General features: G+C 42.0%; 1 protein-coding gene across 2 annotated transcripts in view; it reads right to left on the bottom strand.

The window, feature by feature from the left end:
• The window catches only part of LOC150085482 (potassium voltage-gated channel protein Shaw-like), a 124614-nt gene that overhangs the window by 52704 nt on the left and 44327 nt on the right, over window positions 1–27583 (bottom strand). For both annotated transcript variants that reach the window (XM_090373289.1, XM_090373290.1), the window contains exon 2: window positions 22522–22746. The gene's annotated coding sequence lies outside the window, so the exon portion shown is untranslated. The remainder of the gene's footprint in view (window positions 1–22521; window positions 22747–27583) is intronic.

Raw genomic sequence — 27583 nt, forward strand, 5'->3', positions numbered from 1 at the left:
TAAAATTTAAGGGAATATACCAAGATAGAACCAATTATGGATAGACGGTCCACTCAACCACCAACACAGAAGAAGAAGCTGAATTTCTTGCAGATTAATGCACAGCATGCCAGAGCAGTGGTTGAACAAATTAAATTAAAAACAGAGGAAGAAAATATTGACATAATTATGCTCCAGGAGCCTTATGCCTACAAGGGTAAGGTCACAGGTTATCCAGCTTCATACAAAATCATTCATGATACTACAGATGCACCACAGGCCGCAATCCTAGTCAGTAACACTGAAATCTCTGCAACTAAAATAGCTCCACTTTGTACATCCCTTAGTGCCTGTGCTCACGTTCTTACTGCCATGGGATCCTTACATCTGCTCTCACTCTATAGCAGGCCTGGTGAAGACATCTCAATTGCAATCGCCATAATACAAACAGGACTTGACCTTCTCCCAGGGAGGGTAAGCTACTCGTAGCCATGGACGCGAATTGTCGCTCCCCCCTGTGGCATAGTCAAACACCTGATCGTACGGTCACTCGAATTGGGGAGGAACTTGAAAACTTCATCCTTGCCTCCAGACTACAAGTACTCAACCAGCCTGGAAATCTCCCCACATACAGTAGCACCCTCTGGGAAAGTACCATCGACATCACCCTGACCACGCCGACTATTTTTGGAAAGTTCAGCAAGTGGAAGGTTAATGAAGCATGGACCACTTCTGACCACAGAGCAATCACCTATTCTCTTGGCCACTCCGTGGATCGCATTCCCCCAATACCAAGGGATGTAGTGCGATTCTGCACAAAGAAAGCTGACTGGCCACGCTTTCAAGCCGAACTTGTAAGACTTCATGAAGATTCTTCACAACTGAATCACATCACCTCTGAGGACTGTGCAGTTTCCCTCTCCAAGACCATCAAAGAGGCCTGTGCTATGGCAATCCCCAAGAGAAGGGGATTGCGATTCCACCAAGGGACTGCGTTTTTGAAGGCAGTCCCTTGGTGGAATGCTGAACTGCAAGATATGAGGAAGAGAGTCCACCAAGCTCGTAAAACTTTTCAGAGAGCCCGTGCTCACCTCCCACCCTTGGAGGTCGAAGCCGCAAAAGACAGTTACCGATTCTTAATGAACAGTTACACTACCATGATTAGACCCTGCAAAAAAGCCTCATGGCAGAATTTGGTCTCGATCATAGGAAATGATAACGCCTGGGGAGTTGTCTATCATATCGTTGTGAACAAACTCCCTAGAGGTGAAGTCCTCAGTACAACTGTAAAGCCTAATGGTTCTTCCACCTTCACGTGGGAGGACTCTGTCCATAACATGCTAAATGCCCTCTTTCCAACAGATGATGCACAGCTAACTGAAGAGCAACTACAGATCGTTACCGGTAACGATTCTTATACAACAGAAAATACTGCAGAACGTTTTACAAATGACGATCTAAAAGCTGCACTGGACAAAACTAAAGAATATAAAACTCCTGGCAATGACCTCCTCGAGGTGGATGTTATCAAGAAATTTACAACCTACTTCCCTAACACCATGCTCGCCACTTTCAACAGATGCCTAATGGAAGGCCACTTTGCTGCAATCTGGAAGGAGGCATGCCTTAAACTCCCCAGTCAAACCACCTGAAGAGCCAAAATCTTACAGGCCAATTGCTCTCTTGCCAGTCCTTGGCAAACTTCTGGAAAGGCTTCTACTCAGCAGGTTGTCAAAATGCTACTCTAAAGAAAACCTCATTTCTCCACTTCAGTACGGTTTCAAAGCTGGTTGCAACACCGAAGATGCTCTTCTTAAATTAATATTTACTGTTTAAAGCACTCAAGGCAAGTATGCGCTAGCCATCACAGTTGACTTTGCTGGAGCGTTTGATCGGCTGTGGTGGCCAAGAATTCTCAGAAGACTCCGACAAGCCAAAGCACCACTCAACCTTTATAGCTGTGTCAAGGAGTACCTGAGACACCGCACTGTCCATGTTAGTACCAGGTACAAGTCTGTCACTCGCCAGGTCTCCCGAGGCTGTCCCCAGGGCTTGGTCCTGGGGCCTTTCTTTTGGTCAATCGTCCTGGACGAGTTCCTTGGGATGGACTTGGGGATGACTCACCCCTTGCGTTTACTGACGATTTGGTTCTGGTGGTGCATGGTGACACAAGGGCTGATTTAGAGGAGAGAGCAAATTGTGCACTAACTAAGCTCCAGGATTGGACAGCCATTCACCGACTAAAGATCTCGTGAGAGAAAACCAAATCTATATTGCTCAAGGGAACGCTCCAACTACGAAGACCACCGGTTATCAAAATTGACAACACCTCCATAAAATTATACCCAGAAATCAAATATTTAGGAATCGTCCTAGATATGAAGCTAAATTTCCATCCTCACTTGAAATATATGTCACAGAAAATAAAAAAATACTCGGCCATGATCATCCGGATAAGCCATGCAGACTGGGGCCTTAAGCGCCGGGCTCTGGCCCTCATCTATAATGCCATATTTGTCCCAATAGCTTGCTATGGAGCCTCAGTATGGTGTACTAGGGCCTCCCTCGACCGAAATCGCCATAAACTAGACTCCATACAGCGTACAGCGTTCTATGCTCCTTGCCGTAACAAGGGCGTGCCGTACAGTAAGCACCCCAGCTCTACAGGTGCTAGCTGGATGTATACCCCTACACCTAGAGGTAATAAGAAGAGGATTATATCAACAAAACAGCAGGCATCATTCTTAACCTTGATAACAACCCCAAACAGGAAAGGAAGAGAATCTCTGAAATTATGTACAGGACCTGGCAAGGGACATGGGACACCACCAACAAAGGACTGATAACCAAAAAGTTCATTCCCTCTGTGAACCTCATCAGTCCAAAGCCTCCTCCCTGGTACTCACCAGGCCTCCATACTACATTTCTATTTACAGGCCACGGACCCTTTAAAGCGAAGCTAACATCCCTAGGCATAGAAGAAGATCCGCTGTGTCACTGCGGGCTGAAGAAACGTGGGATCATATGATGTATGATTGCCATGAATATGACGAGTTCCGACTAAGGTTTGCCACTAAAATGCAAGAAAATCCCCGGCATTGTGAGCACCTGATTATAATGGACGAGCAGCGCTATGCCGCCTTTACAGGGTTTGCGCAGTCTGTCTTCACTGCTAGACGGGTTAGGCACCCAAACACCACCCATTGAAGATCAAAGTAAGAAACTTCCTGTATATGACAATCCTCTCAGGAAAAGGGAAGAAAAAAAAACACTCCTTCCTTCCTTCGTCCCAGGAGTGAGAGAACCTACACCAGCACAGCTCAGCAGCTGCCTTTAGGCCTCCCTTGCGTGGTCCTTTGCCTCCACTCCCTGGTGTCCTTCCCCCTCGCCACCCCTCTTTTTCACTCTGGTGGGGCATGGGCCTGCTCCACTGACTTGGGGTCATCTTCCCTATGGACCCCGTATCTCTATCTTTTCCCCCAGTCTTCAGTCTCCCTCCCCTTCTCTAACTTACAACTAGTGTCTGAATCAACTCCAAATTGCTTGAGCCCTACACCCAAAAACTTAACATCAAATCGCCCAACTAGTACTCCCTTTGTTTTGGCTGACCCCTATCTATAGCATTTTTTTTTAGGTGCTTGCCATTGAAAACTCAGGAAATTAGGTGGCACGACCTGCCAGAGTAAATAACTATAATAGTGGTGTACCTGGTCTGCCTCCACGGGGCGCAGTGGGGCAACGTTGGGGCCCAGCGGCTAAATGACCAGATGAATAACGGTACACGACACTACACAAATACAAAATCCATATACTTTTAAACCTTTGGCATTGACAGTGTTCTGTTTCACACCCACAATGTATAGCACGCGGAGATGGGGGAAACCCCTGGTGCTGTTTGACACTAAACACACTCTACACTCTGGGGAGTGGTGTGCAAGGTCACAACAAGAACCCCCAAGGCCAGCTAATCACTAAATGGGAAAAATCGACAAACATCCTAAGTACTATTTAGAGGGAGCAAGTGGCGCCGAGAACTCTGCCACCAGAAACACAGGAACGCCCCTTCACCTTGGAAGAGCTGCAGCAAGGATTAGAAACAGAAAGTGCCCCGGCACAGATCAGATGGAACCTGAGATTGTCAAGCGAGTGGTTGAATTGGCACAGAACCTACTGCTGTCTGAAAGCGGGATACTTCCCAAAACAGTGGAGGACAGCTAGTCTAAAATTAATTATCAAAGGTCCCGGCGAGAACCCCAAGCAACCGGAATCATACAGGCCAATAGTGCTCCTAACCGTGGCCAGTAAACACTATGAAAGGCTCCTACACAAGCGACTACTGCAACACTATATATCAACGGATTTAAATGCACCAAGCCTGGATCTTCCAGCCACCCCCAATGAGGAATCTGATCATTGCAATAGAAGAACGCCAAAGCAAATACTTCCTGGCCATTTCGGTCGACTGCCTGTACAAACTCCAACAAAGCTTTCATACCATCAGCTCCAACCTCTCACAGCAAAAGATAGAAGTCATGATCCCATACCAAAGATTAGTCAGAAGTACACAGAGGATGCCCGCAAGGGTCAGTTTTGGACCCACCGTTGTGGAATTTCGTCTTCGATGAGTTCCTGCATATCGACCTGGTTTGCAATGGGAAAATCATGTTTAACAAATCTGGTTCGCTATTTTGAAAGGGTCACTCACGAACTGGATTTAGGGAATAATTTCGACATTGTTTATTTAGATTTCAGCAAAGCTTTTGGACTCAGCCCCACATGAACGGTTGCTTTATAAGCTGGAACAGGTTGGAATCACTGGGAAAATCCTTAGATGGATAGCAGGATGGCTTCAGGAAAGGAGGCAGAGGGTTGTGATAAATGGCTATTCCTCAGATTGGGTTGATATAAGAAGTGGGGTTCCCCCAAGGATCAGTATTAGGACCACTGTTGTTTTTAATTTTCATCAACGACATCGATGAAGTGATAGAGGGCGTGATGTATAAATTTGCAGATGATGTTAAAATTGGTAGAGTAGTTAATGGTCACTGTCAAGCTGAGCTTCTTCAGAGAGACCTAGATAGACTTCAGGAATGGTCAGAAAAATGGTAGCTATGCTTTAATCCAACAAAGTGTAAGGTATTACACCTGGGAAACAGTAATCCCAAAATAACTTATTCATTTGGTGGAGTTCAACTCAACCTAGTACTGAAGGCAAAGGACTTGGGTGTTACGATACGGTCAGACATGAAATTTTCTGAGCATTGTAAACAGGTTGCGAGGAAGGCCCATGGTGTCCTATCGATGGTCTATCGAACTTTTGAAAGTAGAGATAGGGACATGATAATCCCATTATATAAGGCTTTTGTTAGACCATACTTGGAATACTGTGCTCAAGTATGGAGACCGCACCTAAAGAAAGACATCGAGCTTCTTGAAAGGGTGCAAAGATGGGTAAATCGCCTGGGGAGATCGGCAAAAGGGCGTCCTTATGAAAAAAGACTTCGAATATGTGGGTTGCAGAGTTTGGAAAGTATACACCTTAGAGGAGATTTGATTGAGGTGTTTAAGGCTCTGAGAGGCATTAGTAAAATGAATGAGGACGAAATTTTCAAGATTATAAATGATGCTAGAACTAGGGGACATAAATTTAAGTTAACGGGGGGGAAATGTTTAGATTGGGCTGCAGGAAGTTTTATTTTAGCCAGCGAGTTATAAATTACTGGAATAAGTTGCCTGCATGGGTGGTAGAGGCTGATAGTTTGGGGAAATTCAAAGATCATCTGGATAGTACCTTCGGGTCAGAGAAGCGCATAGGAGGATAGGTTTAATTTCCTTTTCTTTTATTAATTATTATTATTATTTTTTTATCATTGTCAGCATAAGCGATAGCCTTTCTTGCACCATGCGGCCATCACTAATAGATCCTCTGTGCACCATTCTAGTGATTTTTTTGTATGGAGTATTTATCTCTGTTTCTCTGTTGGATAGATATTTTGCTATAACATTGTAGAAGTTGATGGGTACTTTTTTCCCCTCTGAGTCTACCCAGGACGGTCGCAACCAGCCTCCGCCTTGTAGAGTGTGTTTAGTGTCAAATGGCACCAGAGATTACCTCCGTCTCTGCGTACTGGGGGGGGGGGAAGAGAGAGAGAGAGAGAGAGAGAGAGAGAGAGATAAGGGGTTCACAGAGAAAATGATCCCCAAATCAGTGGAGCAGGCGCATGTCCCAACTAGAGGGAAAAGTGGGGCGGCGACGGAGAGGAGACCAGGAGTCATCTTCCTCTCCCGCCTGGGGAGTGGAGGCGAAAGACCACGCAAGGGAAACTGGCTAGGAAGGCCTAATGGCAGCACAGAGCTGTGCTGGTGGTTGTGTCACTCCTGGGACGAACCAAGGAAGGAGTTGTATGGCACTATTCCCGCGGAGGTTTACGGTTGAGATAAAGTTCGTTGCCTGGCAAAACAGGTCTTGGACAAACTTGGAAAAGGCGCGGGAGTGTTGCTCGTGATCCAGAAGATGGTTTTCTTGATCCTGCATAAGGTAATGAATCTGTGTAATGAGAATGCTTCAGAGATCTTCGTAAAGCGGGCAGTGGTACCTAAGGGCGCCTCCGTAGCCAGGTGGGCAGGAGCATCAGTGCGTAGCACACGCTTCTTGATCAGACCGGGGTTCGAGCCCGTGACCACCAAATACGGAGGATGCGGAAAGGTCAGGGAATGGCCACCGCATATCCCCGGAGCAATATAGCCTTGCTAATGCTCCTAAAAACCAAATAACAAACAAAACAAACAGTGGTACCTAAGGTGGTCCCAGGTTTCCTGGGATCGACAGTTACACAGAGCGTTTTCTGTTACAGGTATATGGAAGGAAGTCAGTTTTGCACGAATGGAAACGTGCCCTGTGAGAAGGAAGGTGGTTTGTAGGCCTGGGGAGAACCATGTCTGGAATTTGGGATAAACAGTTTGAACTTCTGGAAGAGATTTTCGGGTTATGGATCCCTAGCCTGCCAGACTTGTGTTAAATGGGTGGTAAGTCTCATTTCTTCTGCAGTCCTGTTGTTGAGTGGATCAGAGATGAGGTCTAATATTGTGTCTGATTTTCCTTTGGAGAGTTGATAGAGTAGATCTGTGCGGACAGTTTCTAGGTCTAAAGGTAGTACACCAGCTAGGAATTGCAGGGCATGGGTTGAGACTGTGCGACAAGCTCTTGTTAGGAGGATAGAGTGCTGGATGGTTTCTAGTTTTCGGCGATTGACGACGGTCTGCGTCTTTGGGAATCACACCCCAGAGGCGTAAGTGATGGCAGGGATGAAAACTGCCTTATAGAAGAGCCAGGGTGAGCTTTTTGAGGCCCCAGTCCCGCCAGATTACCCTGGCCACTAGGGCAGTGTAGTTTGTGACCTTATGTAAGTTTACAAGATGCGGTAGGAAAGATAGATTTTTGTCGATGACTATTCCAAGGTATTTCATTTGGGCTTGCACTTTTATGGTAGGCCATAGATCCTTATCTGCGGCGGTCTGGTTAGTGCAAGCGTGCCCCTCAGTAAGACAGAGCAGGTCTTAGCCTTGTAGTGGGCACAAAAGCATCTTTCCTGGACATCGGATAATTGGAAAAGAATAGCCTTGTCTGATGAAAATCGGTTCCAGCTGAATCATGCCGATGAACGGTTGATATTCGACAGAGATTAGATGAACAGACTACAACCAAGACTGCATTGGTTGAACAAAAACAAGCCAGCGGCGGTGGTATCATGGTTAGGGCAATGTTTCCATTGGCATCACTGGATCCACTTTGGACAGTACCTGTATAGTTGTCCATCTCGTGGTGTAGATGTTCTGGTGATTTCTGCTCTCTGGTAGCAAAGTGGCCAGAAGCAACTAAAGACACACACGGCACCCATTTCTGGCCATTTTACGCAGTATACCAGCGTTCAGGTGTCGCCCTACATAAGATACACATGTCCACCACCTGTGTTTTTTCATCCCGATTGAACACACCCACACCACCAGATCCTACCTCAGCACTGTTTCTGGTCATAATATCATACTGGACGGTAATCTGAAATACCGGACACCTGACAATCCTATCTACATATTTCGCCGTACATACATCCAGATGGTGCTCGACTCTTTCAACAAGACAACGCCCCGTTTCATCAAAAGAAAAAATATGCAGGAATGGTTCGAGGATTATGTTCAAGCATTTTGTGTGTTTCCATAGCTACCAAAATCCCCCGACGTCAATCTCATCGAACATTTGCAGGATACCGTGGAACGCGGCATTCGCCAGTGCCTGTTGCCAAACTCTGAGATATCCTTCTGTCCAACTTCATCAGGATACATGAGGACACCTGCAGTCTCGTGGGTCGATTTAATGGTTGGAGAATTCAACCATTCAAGGTTTAATGGCTGCCCATGCAATAACATAGGGAGCTGAAGTGGATTTAAGATTGATAATTGCATTCAATGGGATCATAATGCCTCTACTGAGGGTCGATTTTTTGGTTAACACCAACAAATTTTTATGCGAAAGCTGCTAAAGGATTCTAAGAATGCATAGAGAATTATTGGAAACCATGACCTTTATATAGAAGATAACAACCCTGTTGAAAAATAATTAATATAAATTTAATGCAGAGTCGTTAAAATGAAAGTATCCCTGTGTAGAGGACTCTTGAGCGAGTTCTAAGGCTGTTACTGAAGAGAAATTTGGACAACAGGTACAATAAAGAAAGCGCTCGCCATTTATTGGAAAAAAAAAAATTAGCTACAAAATTTGTCACTATATGGCGCATAACTATCTTAGTTACGATTATGCAAATAACTTACATCATTTGCATAATCGTAAGTTATTGCCACAGCGCCACTACTCAGCTCTACTGTACTGTATAAAAGCAAAGCAGTCTCTTCAAAATCATACAACACCAAAAGGCGCTATTAGTGAAGCTGTACTATCAGAACAGCAACAATGCAGCTGCGGCTATCAAAGAATTCCGGCGTCAGAAGTGCATAAGGCATAGACGTATGACTGTGTGTGCTGTCCACAAAATGATTTGAAATTTGAAGCGACAGGACATCTTGGTGTTCAACCAGGTGGAAGTCGAAAACGAGTGGACTCCTCTCGTGTTGAAGATGTGGCTATGGTTGTCGTGGATTTATCAAGTCAATCTCCATGTGGTAGCGCAAGTGAGCTAGCTATTTCTCGTGAAGTGGACATGCCGTATTCCACTGTAAGACTAGTAATGCGTCAGGTGTTGCGATACTATCCTTACAAGATGCACATGATGATACAGATATTCGTTTCACATACGCACTTCAGTTTCTGAAGCGAATGTCAGTGGATATCACTTGGCCATGGAACATCCTTTGGGGTTATGAAACCCACTTCTGATTAGATAGACAAGTGAATACCGCAGAAATGTTTCATTTGGGCAACAGAAAACACTCGAGTTATCCAAGAGGTCCCGTTGCATTCTCCAAAAGTGACGGTGTGGTGTGGATTTACGGCCACATTCTTTTGAACAGGTAACACCAACTGGACCCCGCACCTATTCTGTCACTGGACAGCGATATTATTAAATATTGGCAAATTTGGCAATACCAGAGCTGCAAACGTGGGTGCCTTCAGAATACCATATTCATGCAAGATGGTGCGTCACTCTACATCCATGGTTGTGTCCAAAGATTGCTAAGGCAACACTTTACAGACGAACAGGTCATCAGCCGTTGTTTCCAGACATCTTGGCCACGCCGATCACCGGAGCTCACCTCATGGGACTTGTGGGATTTTTTGAAGAACCAGGTGTATCACGAAGGATATCAAACTCTGACAGATCTGAAGGACAGCATTTGACGTCATGTGCTGGCTATTCCATTTGACATGTTACGTTCTGCTCTAGAAAATTCTGTTCTTCCAATGGAAACTGTTGTTGACCACATTAAACAATTGTAGCGCTGTTGAAGTGATTTGTATTGCCACAGCGCTATATAGTGACAAATTTTTAACTAATTTTCTTTTTCCAATAAATGGCGAGCGCATTCTTTATTGTACCTGTTGTCCAAATTTCTCTTCAGTATGAGCCTTAGAACTCGCTCCAGAGTCCTCTACATAGAGATACTTTAATTTTAACAACCCTGTACATTGGATCTATGGTACACCATAGCCTTGCACAGCTAGACATTTCCTTTACTTCATATATATATATATGATGCGGTGGATGTCCCTATTTATGGTTGAAAGGCTATTTAGATCTTAAGTGAAAAAGGCTTCAGTAGAACATAACTTGAAATAATTGCACACGGTTTGCCTTTTTAAGTGGGAAAAGAAAACATATATTAAAAAATGCGTGTTAGTGTACTGTCTTATACATCCCTTCGTCAAAGTCATTACTGAATTGTATATAGCTCATACTGAAATTAAAGATTGTATATCTACACTCACAATGGCTTTGCAGAATTTACAAGTGTCAGGTGTGGTTGCTGGCTGGAGATGCTCGGGTGGGGGAGTTGAAAAGCAATAGTGATATGGTATTATGTCAGTTGGATACATGGATCACAAGTGGCGTAGAAGCTGGGCTTGATTTGAAAGAGGATCGGCGGATATATTTCCTTGCCCCATAAATCGTCCGAGAATCAACAATTCCGGAGAAGCGCGGCGATGTTGCTGCTGAGTACGGTGTTCGGAAGAGGAGCAGTAAAAAGAAAAGGCAAAGAGAAAACTAGGATATAAATGGAAAGAGGAGTTGAAGATGAACAATACAACGGGCAATTCGGAGGGTCAGTTGTACGTGGAGCCTGCAGATGATGTACAGATCCTGGACAAAGATTGGGAGGATGTCTCTGGTGTTGCCCTTGAGGACAGTCAGTCCTTTATCTACTGTTGATAGGCTCAGTGAAGAATCTCAATACTCTGTACTACCAACTACACAGAAGTTAGTTGATGATCAGAAGACTACTGTAGAATCTGCTGAACAATATCGAAGGATATGAGAAACGCCAGAAGCTTGACCAGAAGGCAGATGTACAAATCCTTGAGAGGGTAAGAGGAAATGTTGAAAAGGACTCAGCATTGATTGAGGTGGGCAATCTCAATCTGTTGGACAGGGTTCAACTTCAAATGAAAATCCAGCGGTAGACGATGAAAACGCGAATTCTGAGCCGGACTTTGACCTGAAGATGAACAATACAACGGGCAATTCGGAGGGTCAGTTGTACGTGGAGATTCCGTAAATGGCAACATGAATCAAGCGCACCAATCAGAATACGGGACAATTCTGATAGGGTCTGTCTATGTCCAGTCACTGAGTTGACAGGTTTTCTTGGAAACCTGCATATAGGACTACCTGTTTTATAAGGGCAGTGAGATAAGCAGAACGAAAATACGTGTGATCTGGTCAAGGTGGGGAGAATAAGAAAATACACCAACTGAGCTCAATGTTAAACTCGAATTCGAAAGAAAAAGTTGTCTGGAACAGATGGTTGAAACATAGAGGTCAGGTGCGTGATTTACAGACTATCCAATTGAAGGGTGGTCAAAATAAAGTGTTCCAGATGAAAAAAGATTGTTTAGTGAGGAAGGGGAGTAGACTGCATAGATATGACTGCAGAAAAGAGGATTAAGATATTGCGGAGAACAGATTATGATGCGGTTAGTCACGCTGTTGTGATTCAGACGAAGGCGGATTCACATTTGAAGAGTAGTAAGATCGTCAGACTTCAGTGGGTCGAACTATGAAAGGAATGTTAAAAGCAGTGAGAGTGAGACAGATGGTGAATAATGGTAAGTATTGGGGATGGAAATGCGAATGACATCAAAGAACTCAAGAAAAATGAAAGAATACGGCGACTGAGAGTTTCTACACCGAAGCGTCCTGGTCCTAAGATAGTAATCTACGACGTGGGTATAGAGGTTAATAAAAAGAAGCTTTTCAACGAATTAGATAAGCGAAAACTCAGCTACATGAAAATCAGCATATTGTCTGTTACCTAAGTTGCTGGTGTGCCTAAAAATCCTACAGTAACTAGCCAACAAAGTAGATTATTGTAAAATTGGCAATAAAACATTGCTCCCGGATGTTTAAGTGTTGAAATGAAATACGTTTTAATGCATTTTAGCTATAAATATATTGCTATATTTTGAAATCGTCTTTGTATTTAACTTTTTGTAACAGATGGAAATTCAATAATGGGATCAAGAAGCCATTTATAAATTATAAGTAATATAAAAGTGGCCTTATTCTGCCAGTATTCTTTCGTTCCTGTATTTTACATTGAAAGTGCATGAAACTCGCTCATTCCACAATGAGTTTCTTGTAGACCCTTCAGGAATGGGAAAGAAATATAAAGTATTTAATATAATACTTATGTCCGTGGATTATTAAATGATGAAAACAGTTAATAAGCAACTGAGATCAATTAATGCGTTAAGTAATATATTAGAATGAGCCAGTTTTTGGGATCAGAATTTATTTAATGATGAAATAATACGCAATTTAAAAGATATCGAAATACATTGTGAAATTACAAGATTTTTAGAACTTTGTTTTCGCAAAACAGATTCAAATATTGTTGTTCGCTTTCCAATGAATAATTACCTAAGCTCTCATTAATAACTACCAGCAACTGACAGTAAACAAACGAATTATGGTAATGTTGGCGTACCCACTGGCATTACAAAGTAGTGAGAAACTCTGGTCGATACTTGTGTCCTGTACAGTCCAGCACTAACGATTGGTGCGCTAAGTAATATATTTAAGCCGGAGTGCTGAATGAAAATATGTTTAGTTCTCGATTATAATGCACTGTTGGTTATAGGCTTCACTTAAGTTTATAAATTAGCTCATAAATTGGTATAATCAAATGGGAAAAAGCACCCCATCTACACATATTTTACGCATCAGGTAGTGTTTAGATACCTAATAGAAGATGCTTATTTCAGGAGAAGTAATGTAGTGGAATAATAAAAAAAAAGCTATCTTTATTGATGAAATACCGAGTCAATTGAGAACACAGACGCTTCATGCGTGCAACGCATACAGTATTCGAGCTTGGGTGACCCAAAATGCCGCGCTATCGCTCGATACAGACAGAGCAAAAATACAGCCCCATTTCTAAAATGGGTCGGGAGGGGATGATCTCCACGTACTGGCACGAAACCGTGTGAATAATGTATGTATGAACGGGAGCAGAGATGCATTCAAAAGGGTGCGGAGTAATTTTACTTTCAGTATATGTAAGAGACAACAAATAACTTTAATGAAAAATTCAAAAGGTGTCAATAGTTCTCTCTCTCTCTCTCTCTTTCTTTTTTTTTTTGAATTTTTTACGATTCTGTAATTTGCGAGAGTAAATTATTATTGTGGACTAAAACCGAATCCTGATCGTACCGAAGAATCAAGGAGCGATAAATTCTACTTGGACTAAAACTTTTTTTTAACCTTGCTTTCAGGAATGCGTTCAGTTTCTGTTGTTACCACTGAAAAAAAAAAAAAATAAATAAAAAAAATATATATATATATATATATATATATATATATTATTATTTATTTTTTTTTCGTAATATTCAGCATTCAGCAATGCTCATTTTCTCATTAAATATATCCTTTAGAGAGAGAGAGAGAAAAAGGAATCAATGCAGTAACAGATGTTCATTTGCTAAAAAAAAAAAGCAAAAATAAGAAAAAAAATCGATGAACTTAAATATAACTGTTTTAAAATCGAATAGCCGAAAACAAAGAAATTGGCCAAATTTTAAAATATTTTCATACTTTTTATGAAATTAGTTTCGAAATGCAACTTATTTTGTTTCCGGCTGTTACCCCTTTTATTACATGGCGTAAATTTTAAAACTTTTCATATAGCGTAACCCCTCGTGTTCTTTTGAAATTGAAGGCGCCTCCGTAGCCAGGTGGGAAGGAGCAGCAGTGCATAGCACATGCTTCTTGATTAGACCGGGGTTCGAGCCCGTCACCACCAAATACGGAGGATGTGGAAAGGTCAGGGAATGACCACCGCATATCCCGGAGCAATATGGCCTTAGTTGCTAATGCTCCTAAAAACCAAATAACTAATAACCAAATAACTCTTTTGAAATTGTTAAGATTTGTTAGCTGCAGTAGTAGAGAGGCGGTCAGAATTAATTTAATCAACATCCAAACGTATACAATCGTATGATGAAGTGAGCGGGGGTTTGATTAACTCACATCTAATCGGATCATGCGAGTGAAACTTTGATATCTGAGGGTTAATTAATAGTCATATTCATTACACGTTAGGAAACAAGATACTATTGCTATAATCAATACTATGGTTGAACTATAATTGGCTGAAACGGGGTCAGATAAATCCACAGTTTTATAGAGAGGACTGGAGTGTGGTACTAATCCCACGAAATAATGAAATCAATTTTTATTATTCCATTCTGAAAACTTCCGTAGGTGCATTAATATAATGATGAATGGTAATAAAGGGCAAGGAACAGGCACCCTTATATATCTCAAGAGGCAACGCACATTCGTGAAGTATTTAAACTGCATGACGTCCCGCCCGCATTCAGCAATGTTTTATTTCTACCCTGAACGAGAAATACCAGGGTTTCATTTGTGATTTGATAAAATAGAGTTGCGCTATCTGTCTATTCAATATTTGTGAGATATTTTAAAAGTCGTATATAATAAACTTGTGATTTTATGGACTAAAATGGAGGGGTGTCCGTCAAATTAAAAAAGTTTTTTCCCGGTGCATTATCACTCCCAGATAATACACGGGTGTGCAAAACGTAAGGACCAAAACTATTTCTAAAGGTTAAACCACAAAATCAAACGAAACAGCCCGTGGCGATTTGCATAACTGTGGTCGTTCAGTAGAAAGCTGGTGCACATGCAAAAATATGAATCGTAATGAGAGGGCTCACATAAACAGATAAAGGCAGCAGTTATGTGCCAATTGCCGAATGATGAGCACGATTGGTTTCATACAGTGCTACAGACAACGAAATGGCCAGTAGACAACATCTGGATGACTTTACCCGGGGTCGAATAATGGGAAGCTGGAGTGGCTGCAGAGTTCGGTATCGCCCATAGCATCGTCTCACGTGGGTAATCGGCCTTCAGAACGACAGGTATTCAAAGGACCTGTTCAGTTGTCCGAAGGACCAACGCCCAATGATGACCGTTACATACTCCTACAGACCAAGAGCGACCGACACCAGACAGCGGGATCCATTGCAAACCAGCAGCACTGGACGCAGGATATCGCGGTTTACTGTGGCCAGGCAACTCCACAAAAGTGGACTGTTTGCCCGACAGCCAGTACGCTGTGTCCCTTTAACACCTGCCCATCAAAGACACCGTTTACAGTGGTGCATGGAACACAAGGACTGAACAGCAGAGCACTGTGGTAAGGTACTCTTTACTGATGAGAGTAGATTCAGTCACAACAGCGATTCTGGACGTCAGCTAATCTGGCGAGAGGTTGGCACACGGTAGCACCCCGCAAACATCACTGAAAGGGATCGATATGGCGTTCGAGGTGTTCTCGTCTGGGAGGCGTTATTTTGGATGGATGTACACAACTCCAGATACTGGAAGGCGGTACTGTAACCGGTGCACGCTAATGAACTGAGGTAATCCCTCCCCATGTGCGTCTGTTCCGAGGTGCCATTGGCCCCGAGTTCGTCACATCACATCGCACTACAGCTGTGATATGCTTTTGGAAAGTGAGGGCATTTTTTGTATGTATTGGCCGGCCCGTCCCCCCCCCCCAGCAGATCTAAATCCCATCGAACACATATGGGACGCTCTGGGGAGACGCCTAGTGCCACGTCCACACCCACCAGAAAATGTTCACCAGTAGAAGTTGGCATTGACAGAGGAATGGACAATGTTACCGCAAGAACTTATCAAAAACATTGTTCTAAGTATGGACAGGCAGTGCAAAGCCTGCATCGACATTAGGGGTGGCCATATCTCTTACTGAGGACCACCTCTTCCCTTTGTTCCATCTTTGGCAGTGATGTATCTGTATCATGGCAGCTATGTTGCCATTTCTGAATAAAGTCCCTCTGTACCGTTTTGTTTCCTTCATCATTTCTGCACCTCACGAGGTTACTTTGGTATGCTTTTCTCACATCCAGGGCACTGCTCTGAGAAGCTACAGGTGAAAACCTAACTGGTCCTTAAGTTTTGCACACCAGTGTATAACAACATACATAGTTATTCTGTATGTTTATGTAAAACACAAAAAATAAATTTAAACAATAAAAAGGCTTTAATTTATCTTGACTTTAAAGGTTGATGCATATTATATAGTCAGTAGATGACAACTTATCTTAACCGTATAATAATACCTCGAAAAACTGTATTCAGCCATGCTAGGAATTTGAAGTTCAGCCCGTTCCAGGTTTCGAAGATGACCCTTCGGAGTCTGGAGCTGTATTTTTTTCAATACGTTCAGCTAGCTTCTCCCTAGCTGAACTCACTTCAACACCACGTACATTTACGCCAGATAAGCATTGTTGTACAAACCACTTATAAATTGCATCTTCAGGGTTAATTCTGGTGCAACTTTCATATGCATGCTAATTCCAAATGTAGAAAAACTTCCATCAACGCTATACCCTGAAAGGATAGAATTTATGGGATACCTGGTTCCTGGGCAACGCGATGCTGTCAGCCCTCTCGCTAGTGGACGATCCCACCGCTTGGCAGGTATATAGGTACAGTGCATCACTGCATTCAAATAGACGGTAATTCGATGTCGGTATGGATAAACGTCGTGAGTTAACAGACTTTGAAAGGGGATGATGGTGGGTTACTATCGCGGAGGTGGTACAGAAATTGCACTATTCCCGTTCGACAGTATCGAGAGTGTATCAAGAATACGCCATTTCCGGAATAATATCCCATCGTGGACATCTCTGTGGGCGGAGAAAGGTGGTGAATGAACGTAGCCGTCGACGTCTGTCTCGTATTGTTTTAGCCAACCGAAAGCGACAGTGGCACAAATCACCGCTGACATCAACGAGGGAGCTGCTAGAAACGTCTCCACCAAGACCATCAGGCGATCATTAGCTACAACAGGTTACAGGAGCCGCCGATCAACCAGAGTCCCATTGCTAACACCACGATACAGGACTCTACGCCCCAACTGGGCGAAAGAACATCGGCACTGGACCTTGGATGATTGGAGACGGGTCTCCTGCTCCCGTTTCCAGTTATTTCGAACGGACGGGACGGTGCGTGTCTGGCGAAAGCCGCACGAAGCTACGCACCCGTCATGTCAACAAGGAACTGTCAGGCAGATGGACGGTCGGTAGTTGTCTGGGGCGTGTTCAACTGACACATGTTGGGACCTCTGGTACGTCTAGACGCACCTCTGAATGGTCCAGGTTACGTGTCCATCCTTGCAGACCATCTGCATCCCTTCATGATTATCGTGCGCCCACAGGGCAATGCGCCTCCCCACAGTGCGGTAGTGATTCGAACATGGTTCGAAGAGCATTCCACCGAAATTACCACCATGGAATGGCCTCCCTGTTCACAGGACATGAACCCTGTGGGATGTTGTGGAAAGGTCCGTTTGAGGTTTGGATACTGCACCCAGGAATACGACGGAATTATGGACAGTGGTGCAGCAAGCATGGATGGAAACACCTGTGTAACGCTTTCGTGAACTCAACGTCTCATCGTGTGACTGCTCTTATCCGGGCGAAAGGCAGGCCTACCCGTCACTAAGTAGGTATTCCATGATTTTTGTGCAATCAGTGCGTCAGCGAAAACACTTTAGTCCTGCAAGTGCTGGCGCTGCACTCGTGAAATTCTTCTCAAAAATAACGAACTTGTGTCTGCTGCAGTACCACTGTTTATGTTCTATTATTTGAAAGTTGCTTGTGCTGCTCATTCCTAAATTAATAAAGCAGCTCCTTGTGTTTCAGTCTTCTGGGGTTAAATAGTGGCTCCTTGTTGTACTCAAAGCAGTTACGTTGCTAGTTCTTGAATCGCTATGCTGCTGTTTTCAGAACCCATACTGCAGGACATGGTACTTCACAATGGATTGGTGGCCATTTTGTTATTGTTATGCGGTTCGTGTTGTTTTCCACAAACCCGCGTTAAGTACTCTGTGATGCTGCACAACACTGCAAACCAGTCGATGTGGATAGTGTTGTTTGACTGGTCTCTTCGTAAATAAACAATGAGACGAGCCAGGGAGTATAGAGACATCTGACGGGCCGTCCACACACTTGCAGCAGCGAGAGTGGAAGATAGGATGGGATTACTTCACAATGGATTGTGTGTTTTGGCAGTTCATAGTGCTACTTCGATTCTTGAATAGCGAATGTCATTGAGTTACGGAGTTCGAATATACAGGGTAATAAAAATTAAAGTATCCCTATGTAGAGGATTCTGGAGCGAATTCTAAAGCTCGTAACGAAGAGAAATTTGGACAACAGGTACAATGAAGAATGCGCTCGCCATTTATTGGGAAAAAAATTAATTACAAAATTTGTCACTGTATGGCGTGTAACTATATTAGTTACGATTATGCAAATAACTTACGTTATTTGCATAATCGTAAGTTATTGCCACAGCGCCACTACTCAGCTCTACTGTACTGTATAAAACCAAAGTAGTCTCTTCAAAATCAAACAGTACTGTAGATGTTTGCCTGCACTACAGCAGCAATGCCAACCACATTGCAGGAAAAGGCGCTATTAGCGAAGCTGTACTATCAGAACAGCAACAATGCAGTGCGGCTATCAGAAGCGTATAAGTCCCACGTGGACTTATGACTGTTTGTGCTGTCCGCAAAATGATTGCGAAATTTGAAGCGACAGGACATCTTGGTGTTCAACCAAGTAGAGGTCGAAAACAAGTGGACTCCTTTCGTAATGAAGATGTGGCTATGGCTGTCGTGGATTTATCAAGTCAATCTCCATGTGGTAGCGCGAGTGTGCCAGCTGTGTCTCGTGAAGTGGACATGTCGTATTCCACTGTAAGGCTAGTAATGCGTCAGGTGTTGCGGTACTATCCTTACAAGGTGCACATGCAACAACAGCTAAAGCATGGTGATGCAGATATTCGTTCCATATACACTTCAGTTTCTGGCGCGAATGACAGTGGATATCACTTGGCCATGGAACATCCTTTGGAGTGGTGAAGCCCACTTCTGCTTAAATGGACAAGTGAATACGCACAACTGTCGCATTTGGGCAAAAGAAAACCCTCGAGTTATCTAAGAGGTCCTATTGCATTCTCCAAAAGTGACAGTGTGGAGTGGATTTACAGCCATATTTTTTGAACAGGTAACACCGACTGAACCCCGCACCTGTTCCGTAACTGGACAGCGATATTATGAAATGTTGGCAATACCAGAGCTGCAACAACGTGGGTGCCTTCAGGATACCATATTAATGAAAGATAGTGCGCCACCCCATATCCACCGTTGTGTCCAAACATTGCTAAGGCAACACGGGTCATCAGCCATTGTTTCCAGACATCTTGGCCCACCCGATCACCGGACTGCAACCCCATGCGACTTCTGGTTGTGGGGTTTTTTTTGAAGAACCAGGTGTATCGGGAATGATGTCACATTGTCAGATCTGATCTGAAGGACAGCATTAGACTTCATGTGCTAGGCTATTCCAGTTGACAATGTTACGTTCGGCTGTAGAAAATGCTGTTCTTCGAATGGAAACTGTTGTTGACCAAAATTGAACAATTGTAGCGGTGTTCAAGTGGTTTGTATTGCCACAGCGCCATGTAGTGACAAAGTTTGTAACTGAATTTTTTTCCAATAAATGGCGAGCGCATTCTTTATTGTACCTGTTGTCCAAACTTCTCTTCAGTACGAGCCTTAGAACTCGCTCCAGAGCCCTCTACATAGGGATAATTTAATTTTAACAATCCTGTATATACAGACGCTGTTCATAGCACACCACCGTATAATGAGAATGTTGTATGGATTTTATTGTGTGATATAGTGAGAAACAACTTGAGGAGCCGCTTCGTCTTGATATGGGCACTGTGCTCTGAGTAATACATTTTTTTTTAAATCAAAAACTGTTTTAACTTTTATTTGAAGGATTTTTTACATACACGTTGAGGTTGCCAAAGGTTGGAGGCCCGCCTAATACAATAAATAATAAAATAAAATTCTAATGCACTGAATCTGCAGGTTGGCTCTTTGTAAAACTCCCGACTTGCAAAATATACTAAAAAATAGGCTCACGAAAGTAGCGTCTAGTACAGGATCCACATGGCGAACATAGACATTCATGTTGGGAAGATCCTGATACTCCTGGTCGCCAAATCTTTATTTTCATGAGAGCGGTCTATAATATCTACCGATATAATCATTGATAACAACCTGGATATGAGTTTATGGTAACTATATGTACTTATTTTTATCACTGGTGAAATTTATGGTAATTGAATATGAAGACTTCTGTATATGGCGCAGATGCCATTGTCTGGCGGATGGCGCCTACATATAAATAATAAAAACGGCATTATCAATGCAACTCGCTGTGAAGGTGAAGTTTTTTTCTGTTGTTGGCATAAAGACCATTGTACTAGTGCTAGGACGCTTGAAATTATCTGTTCGTCATTACTCGTTTTTAGACTTATTTAATAATGGGAGATGTCATTTATTTGAAAATATAGTGCACTCTTAAAAGGCAGAGTTTATTCTGCTGCGAACTTAAAGAATAGTACAATAGATTTCCTGTAGGCTTAAACTCGCTTTTTACAATATCTGATACAGTTTGTTTGTTATTAATTATATGAACAAGGTTCTGCAAGTCCGGGAGTTTTACAAAGAGCCAACGTGTAGATCACAGAGAGAAAGTTGTTTAGCAGCTTTAATTTCTGCCTGACATTCAGATATGCAAGCTTTCTCTTTTCGCCATTTTTCTTGGGTGCCATAACGGTAAGTGAAGTTATAATAAAGAAACAGGGCACAGGCGAGAACTTAACGAATGATACGAGCTTATCCATAAACAGACTGGAACGATTGCTCGTGACGTATAAGTTCTGTTTCCTCTATTTCATGAGCACATCAGAATACAATCCGGTGCCAGTCGCTTTATTCGTCTGTTAAATCCGAAGTCCATTAAATTGAGGGTTTACTGTAATGAAAACTGTCAACCCATACGGAACTAGAACCGTTACTGCTTTAGAAATGAAGTTTATAGTGCAATGGTAAACATGGACAACAAACTAATGTAATTTCTTTAAGTTTTTAGGCAATAAATTCTACTCATTCTCTTTATTAGTGTGTCTTATTTTTACCAATGATTCTTTAAGAAATGCCAAATAATGTTTTTCTCACAATAGATCTATTTAGTTTTAATCCATTAATATAATAAATGTTTAAAACTTCCTATTTTGGATCAGAATATGAAAATATACGTTTAATATTTATTCAAATTAAATCTGTTTAAATCGTGTGTTAAAAAGCAGCGCCAACTGCAAATCTTGAGTGATAAGTTCTAATGACGAAGCTGAAGAGAATTTACAGAAGTTCACATATGACATATTTCGGACTTTTATCAAGAAGTAGTGGTGCTCTTATCGAATATTACGAGAAGGATTCTAATATTTTTTCCAAGAGTGTGTGGGCTCGTCCACACAGCAGGACAGAGGTTTCACATCACTGAAGAGTACTAACCCATGACCCTTTCTCTGCCTTCTTTGGAATAAGTGTATTAAAGTGCTACTGTTCACAAAATAAACTTCTTCAAAAAATTCACCCACATCCTAATGTCACCCTCGCTAATTTCATTACTTGAATCAGAACAAGTACAGCAGAAAGAGGGGGGGGCGTAACTTATCACCAATACCCTTTTAGTGGAGTTGACTTCCATTGGGTGTCTGTTCTACTAAGATGAAATTTTCTGATGGTGAATTTTTCTCTGCAGATGTTTGGAAAAGTTATTAGCTCAGAAAACTGCGCTTAAAGGAGGAGTAGGCAAAAGCTACCTGTGCGCTCTCAAAACCTCCTGTGACACAGCAACTACTGTCATGCACGATCCCTTGTAGATCTCTCTCTTAAATTTTTTTATCGGTAACTTGGCACATAAGTCGCTTAAAAAGTCATAACGGTGCACGTTGCTAAGAAGAGAAAGAAAACCATGTTACCAAGGATACATTTTGGAAGATACTGTTTTGACACAGAGAGATTTCTCCGTTATTACGTTAAAATTCAATTATCTTGAAGCTATCGGGAAATTTTCAGCAATCCTAAAATCAATGTTTATTTTTTGCGCAAATATCATTTGAATACAAACTTAAATAAATAAATTAACAATTCGGTATATACTGCGGAACACGCCACATTTATTACAGGAGTCAACAAGATGGAAATCCAAAAGCATTACCATATTTTGTTGTATCCCATTGGTTATCGTGGGATAATTAACTATATTTACACTTTGACTACTCGGCTACGGTCGTACATCTACTAAAACAGTAAAATAATTGCAAATAAACAAGATTCTGATAAAAAAAATACTCTACCCAACGGAAGTTTAATAATTTCTTTACTTACAGATAGGATAAATCCTGGAGACGACACGGGAAGGAAGCACAAGGCACACAGCCGTCAGGATGTCTCTGACAAGCACAACATCGCCCACCTATGAAGCACCGGTGCTCCTGACATCAAACCGAATGGATATCCCGATGTACCGTTTCCTCATGTACAGTAGTAAACGAAGTCGGCATCAGTTTCCAATTGGAAATTCGTTGTTTTCTTTATAATTGAAGTTAATAGCTGTTAATAAAAAACAAATTGAAATAAATAATTTTTGCTAATGCATAGAATAATATTATACTTAAATAGCGAAGTATAAATTAAACGAACTGAACAGTAATTAGAATTGCATTCTAGCAAAAAATGATTTTGTAAAGTCAACGTAAACATTGAATAGGGTCTTCCATTGGTTACGGTTCAACTTATTTTGGAATTGCCGGCTTTGCTAGTCGATATCCTCCTTGATACGCTGAATGAATTCACTCAGATTTCTTGATTCCCTTAACCCAATGGAATCCCAATGTGCACTTTCAATTATTTTTGTTATGTTTAAAAATTATCATCAGAAATATTGAAAAATTATCGAGGTTTTCTGATTTACGAATTTTTTTTCATATGAAATTTGAGTTTTCGTATAATAATTATGCTACTTCAACATACACTTTCTTATACTAATTTATAGTTTATTCAGAAAAGCTATGCAAATGTATTCATCACACATTGAGGAAAAGACCCGACTTCAATAAGAGAATTTTTTATGGGTTTTCACACTATTACTCAGCTGCCTACTTTAGATTACGTTGTTGCACTCCCACCCCACTCTCTTCCACCGAAACTAAGGCTTTTCATCCAGCAAAACTATCAATCCACGCTATACACCTAGTACATATTTTAAGTTGTTTTGGCGCAAAAAAATAAAATAAATATGCACACACATTACTCGACAAAATTAACAGAACACGTTAGAAAATGTGGTGTAACTCATGCAGCGGGACAAAATTTGGTATGGTGGTGTGCCATAGAATAATTATGAAATGAAGACACAGAGAAAGTTCAGACAGTATAAGAGACATTTATAGGAATTGTAGAAGAATTACCAAAAAGGTCACATTAAGGAAATCGATACAATATACTCGAAAATATGATCACATGACATCAGTACGGCAGCCGACCGGGTTAGCCGAGTGGGTAAAGTACCTGCCCGGCAACCCAAAGGTCGCGGGTTCGATTCCCGCCTCGGGCTTGGATCAAAGTACTGCAAAAACCTTGGGAGGTGCAATATGGCCACAGAAGCCGATGCGCCAACAACTACCAAATCAAAAAAAAAAAAAAAAAATCAGTACGGCGTATTATCCCCTCAAAATGCTAAACAGCGGTAAACCACGCTCAGTACGGCGTATTATCCCCTCAAAATGCTAAACAGCGGTAAACCACGCTCCGTGTATAAGGAAGTCTATAAGATTCTGGAAACAAATTCCATTCTTCCATCAGCGCAGATCTTAACTCATCAAGTGACCGAGCAGTTGGCTATCTGCATGCAACACGACTCCCAGGGGCGTCCCATACATTTTCAGTCGAATTTAAGTCTTCTGATCGTTGAATATCTTCAGTTTCAATATATTCTTCCACCACTTGAGCTCTATGTGTATGAAAATAAAATCTGGGTCAACCACACAACTAAAAAGTCGCGCATAGGGTTCGAGGATCTGTTCTCGATACCTATGTGCAGTTACAGTAACCCTACCAAAAACATAAAGAGGGGTGCGGCCATTGATCATCATTCCGTCCCACACACTAGAATACCGCTTCCACTGTAAGTAATTGAGCATTCTGAACACAGTCCAGTTGGAAATGTTTCCACCTGTGGCGCTGCAGCAACCTCAAGAGACAATTGATGACAGGACGTAGAGTTCCATCTTGCTGTTAGAGCCAGATAACAGTCCTGATTGACGTAGCTCTCGGACGACCTTGCCTGCTCTTCTTGTAATAGTTCCTGTCTTCTGAAACTGTTTCCATAGTGCCGAGACGACACTGCGTGACACATTAAGCCAACGTGCCGCCTGCCCGGCTTCAAGTCGTCCAAGGGCTCACCATCTCATAGAATCATCTAAACCAGCGTTTCCCAAACTATGGCCCGCGGACTCCTTGGGATTTCTTAAAGATGCTCTCGGGGGTTCGCGATTAATATCCCATATTTCTTATACATATAAAAACAAAGAATTTATTTACAGCATTGAAACAAGTTTCCCCGGACCCCGAAATTTAAGGTAATTAGGTCGCTAAAGTTTGAGAATCACTATCTAAACGATGATAACTTGCCATCCTGAATACTGGAGATATGGCTGCTCCATCGTGCAAACCAACAAACGGGAATGAAGTGATCTGGTTGCAATCCGTGTTTTTATAGGCATGAATAATTCGCATACCGTGCGGCTCTGTAAGGTGGCGGATTAATTTCTATTGGATACTCGGAATTTTCATGCTACGATGCCTATTACCGTATTTCCCCATGTATAAGACGCACCTTTTCTCGAAAAATTTGGGGTCTAAAAACTGGGTGCGTCTTATACAGTGGTTGTAGATTTTTTTTACTTGCATTTCCCGCTTTTTGTCTTTGCGCTCATTGTTTCGCATTTGTTACCGGTATATTAGGTTACGTTTTGCCACGTTCTGCCCAGAAATGGCTCAGAAAAGATTTTCGTACAGTGCTGTTGTTATGTTATTTGGTTTTTAGGAGCATTAGCAACTAAGGCCATATTGCTCCGGGATATGCGGTGGTCATTCCCTGACCTTTTCGCATCCTCCATATTTGGTGGTGACGGGCTCGAACCCCGGTCTAATCAAGAAGCGTGTGCTACGCACTGCTGCTCCTTCCGACCTGGCTACAGAGGCGCCTCTTTCGTACAGTGCTGAATTCAAGTTAAAAGTGATCCAGTTTGCAAAAGTGAATGGAAATTGTGTTGCTGAACGTAAGTTTGGTCCTCCTCCAACTGAGAAAACAATCGGAGACTGGCTACGGGAAGAAGAAACCCTACTGAAAACGCCACGGCAGAAGAAGGCCATTAGAGGCAAGTCAGCAAAATGGCTTAATTTAGAGAGGGAATTGAAGATATAGATTGAGGAGCAAAGGGAAATTGGAATTCCTGTGTCCACAAAGATGGTTCAGCATGAGGCAAGAAGATAAAAAAAGAAGTTACTGATTTCAAAGGATGACACAATTGGTGCTTCAGGTTCATGAAACGGAATATACTAAGCATGCGTACACGCACCAGACTTGCCCAAAAGATGCCTAAAAGCTATGAGCAGAAAGTCCTTGAATTTCATCGTTTTGTCATTCAATGTCGGAAGACACATCAGTTTGAGTTGGAACAGATTCAAATATGGACAAAGTCCCTCTTCAATTTGAAGTCCCAAGTAACAGAACTGTTGATAAGAAGGGGGTGAAGACAAGTGGCATGAAAAGAGCCATTATACAGTTGTTCTAGCTTGTTGTGCCGACGGAACCAAGCTGCCTCCTATGCTGATTTTCAAACGCAAAACAATGCCAAAAGAAGACATTCCTCGAGGAGTGATTGTCCACGTTCATGACAAGGGTTGGATGGATCAGGATGGGATGAAGATCTGGTTTGAGAAAGTTTGGAGCAGGAGACCAGCTGGGCTCTTACGCAAACCTGCCCTATTGGTGCTTGATCAGTTCAGGGCACACATAACAAAAAACACAAAGAAGATTGCTGCAGAGCAAAAAACAAAACTTGCCGTCATACCTGAAGGCTTGACATCCCAGCTCCAACCACTTGATGTCATCATTAACAAACCCTTCAAAGCTGCCATGAGAGACTAATGGAACCAATGGATGAAGTCTTTTGGGGACAATTTGACACCAGCAGGAAGAGTGAAGAAACCAACTATACGAGAAGTTTGTACCTGGGTGAAAAGATTCTGGGATAATATCAAGATTGAGATCGTTGTCAAGTCATTTAAGAAGTGTGGCATTTCAAATGCCATAGATGGAACTGAGGATGAGGCAATATATGAAGACAGTGATTCGTCATCAGACACAGATGAGGACGAGCTAATGGATGGGAGTTTTGACAGTGATGATTTGTATGAATTTTATGATGAATAAAACTTGAGTTAGTATTAGTAACGGCCGCATGGTGCAAGAAAGCCTATGGCTTATGCTGCACCAGCCAAAAAAAAAAAAAAAAAAAAATCCGAACAAAAAAAAAAAAAAATAAATAAATAAAATAAATAATAATAATTAATAAATAAAAAAAATAAAATAAAAAATAAATAAAAAGGAAATTAAACCTATCATCCTATGCGCTTCCCTTACCCGAAAGTACTATCCAGATGACCTTTGAATTTCCCCAAACTGTCGGCTTCTACCACCCATGAAGGCAACTTATTCCAGTAATTTATAACTCGCTGGCTAAAATAAAACTTCCTGCAGTCCAATCTAAACATTTCCCCCCGTAACTTGAATTTATGTCCCCTAGTTCTAGCATCATTTATAATCTTGAAAATTTCGTCCTCATTCATTTTACTGATGCCTCTCAGAGCCTTAAACACCTCAATCAAATCTCCTCTAAGGTGTCTAGTTTCCAAACTCTGCAACCCACATATTCGAAGAGTTCAATAACTATGTAATACATTTTTTTTTCAAATTTCGGGCCCCAAAATTTAGGTGCGTCTTATACATGGGGAAATACGGTATATCAAATATTCGCTTTCTGCGGCACTGTTCACAATAATATATTCATGAAAAGCATTTTGTTCTGTTCATTTTGTCGAGCAATATATACGTAGCAAACCTATGAATCACAAAAATCGCGGGACACCAATAAAATTATGCTATAAAGTAAAGACACTCGTGCACTACTTCCAGCTCTAAAAGTGTTGTTGAAAAGAATATTAAAAGCATTATTACTGTAGTTGAATAACCTTTTCTGATATTTTGTAAAAATGTGTGACTGAGAGGAGAGGGGTAAATCTCAAAAACTGAGAGGCAACCTATAAATTGGCCCTAAATAAAATAAAACTATTTCACTTGCTTTGTGTTTTAATCGCTTGCTTG

Source organism: Mastigoproctus giganteus, chromosome 5 (assembly GCF_048544385.1).
Source record: "Mastigoproctus giganteus isolate SK-2022 chromosome 5, ASM4854438v1, whole genome shotgun sequence".
Classification (NCBI taxonomy): Eukaryota; Metazoa; Arthropoda; class Arachnida; order Uropygi; family Thelyphonidae; genus Mastigoproctus; species Mastigoproctus giganteus.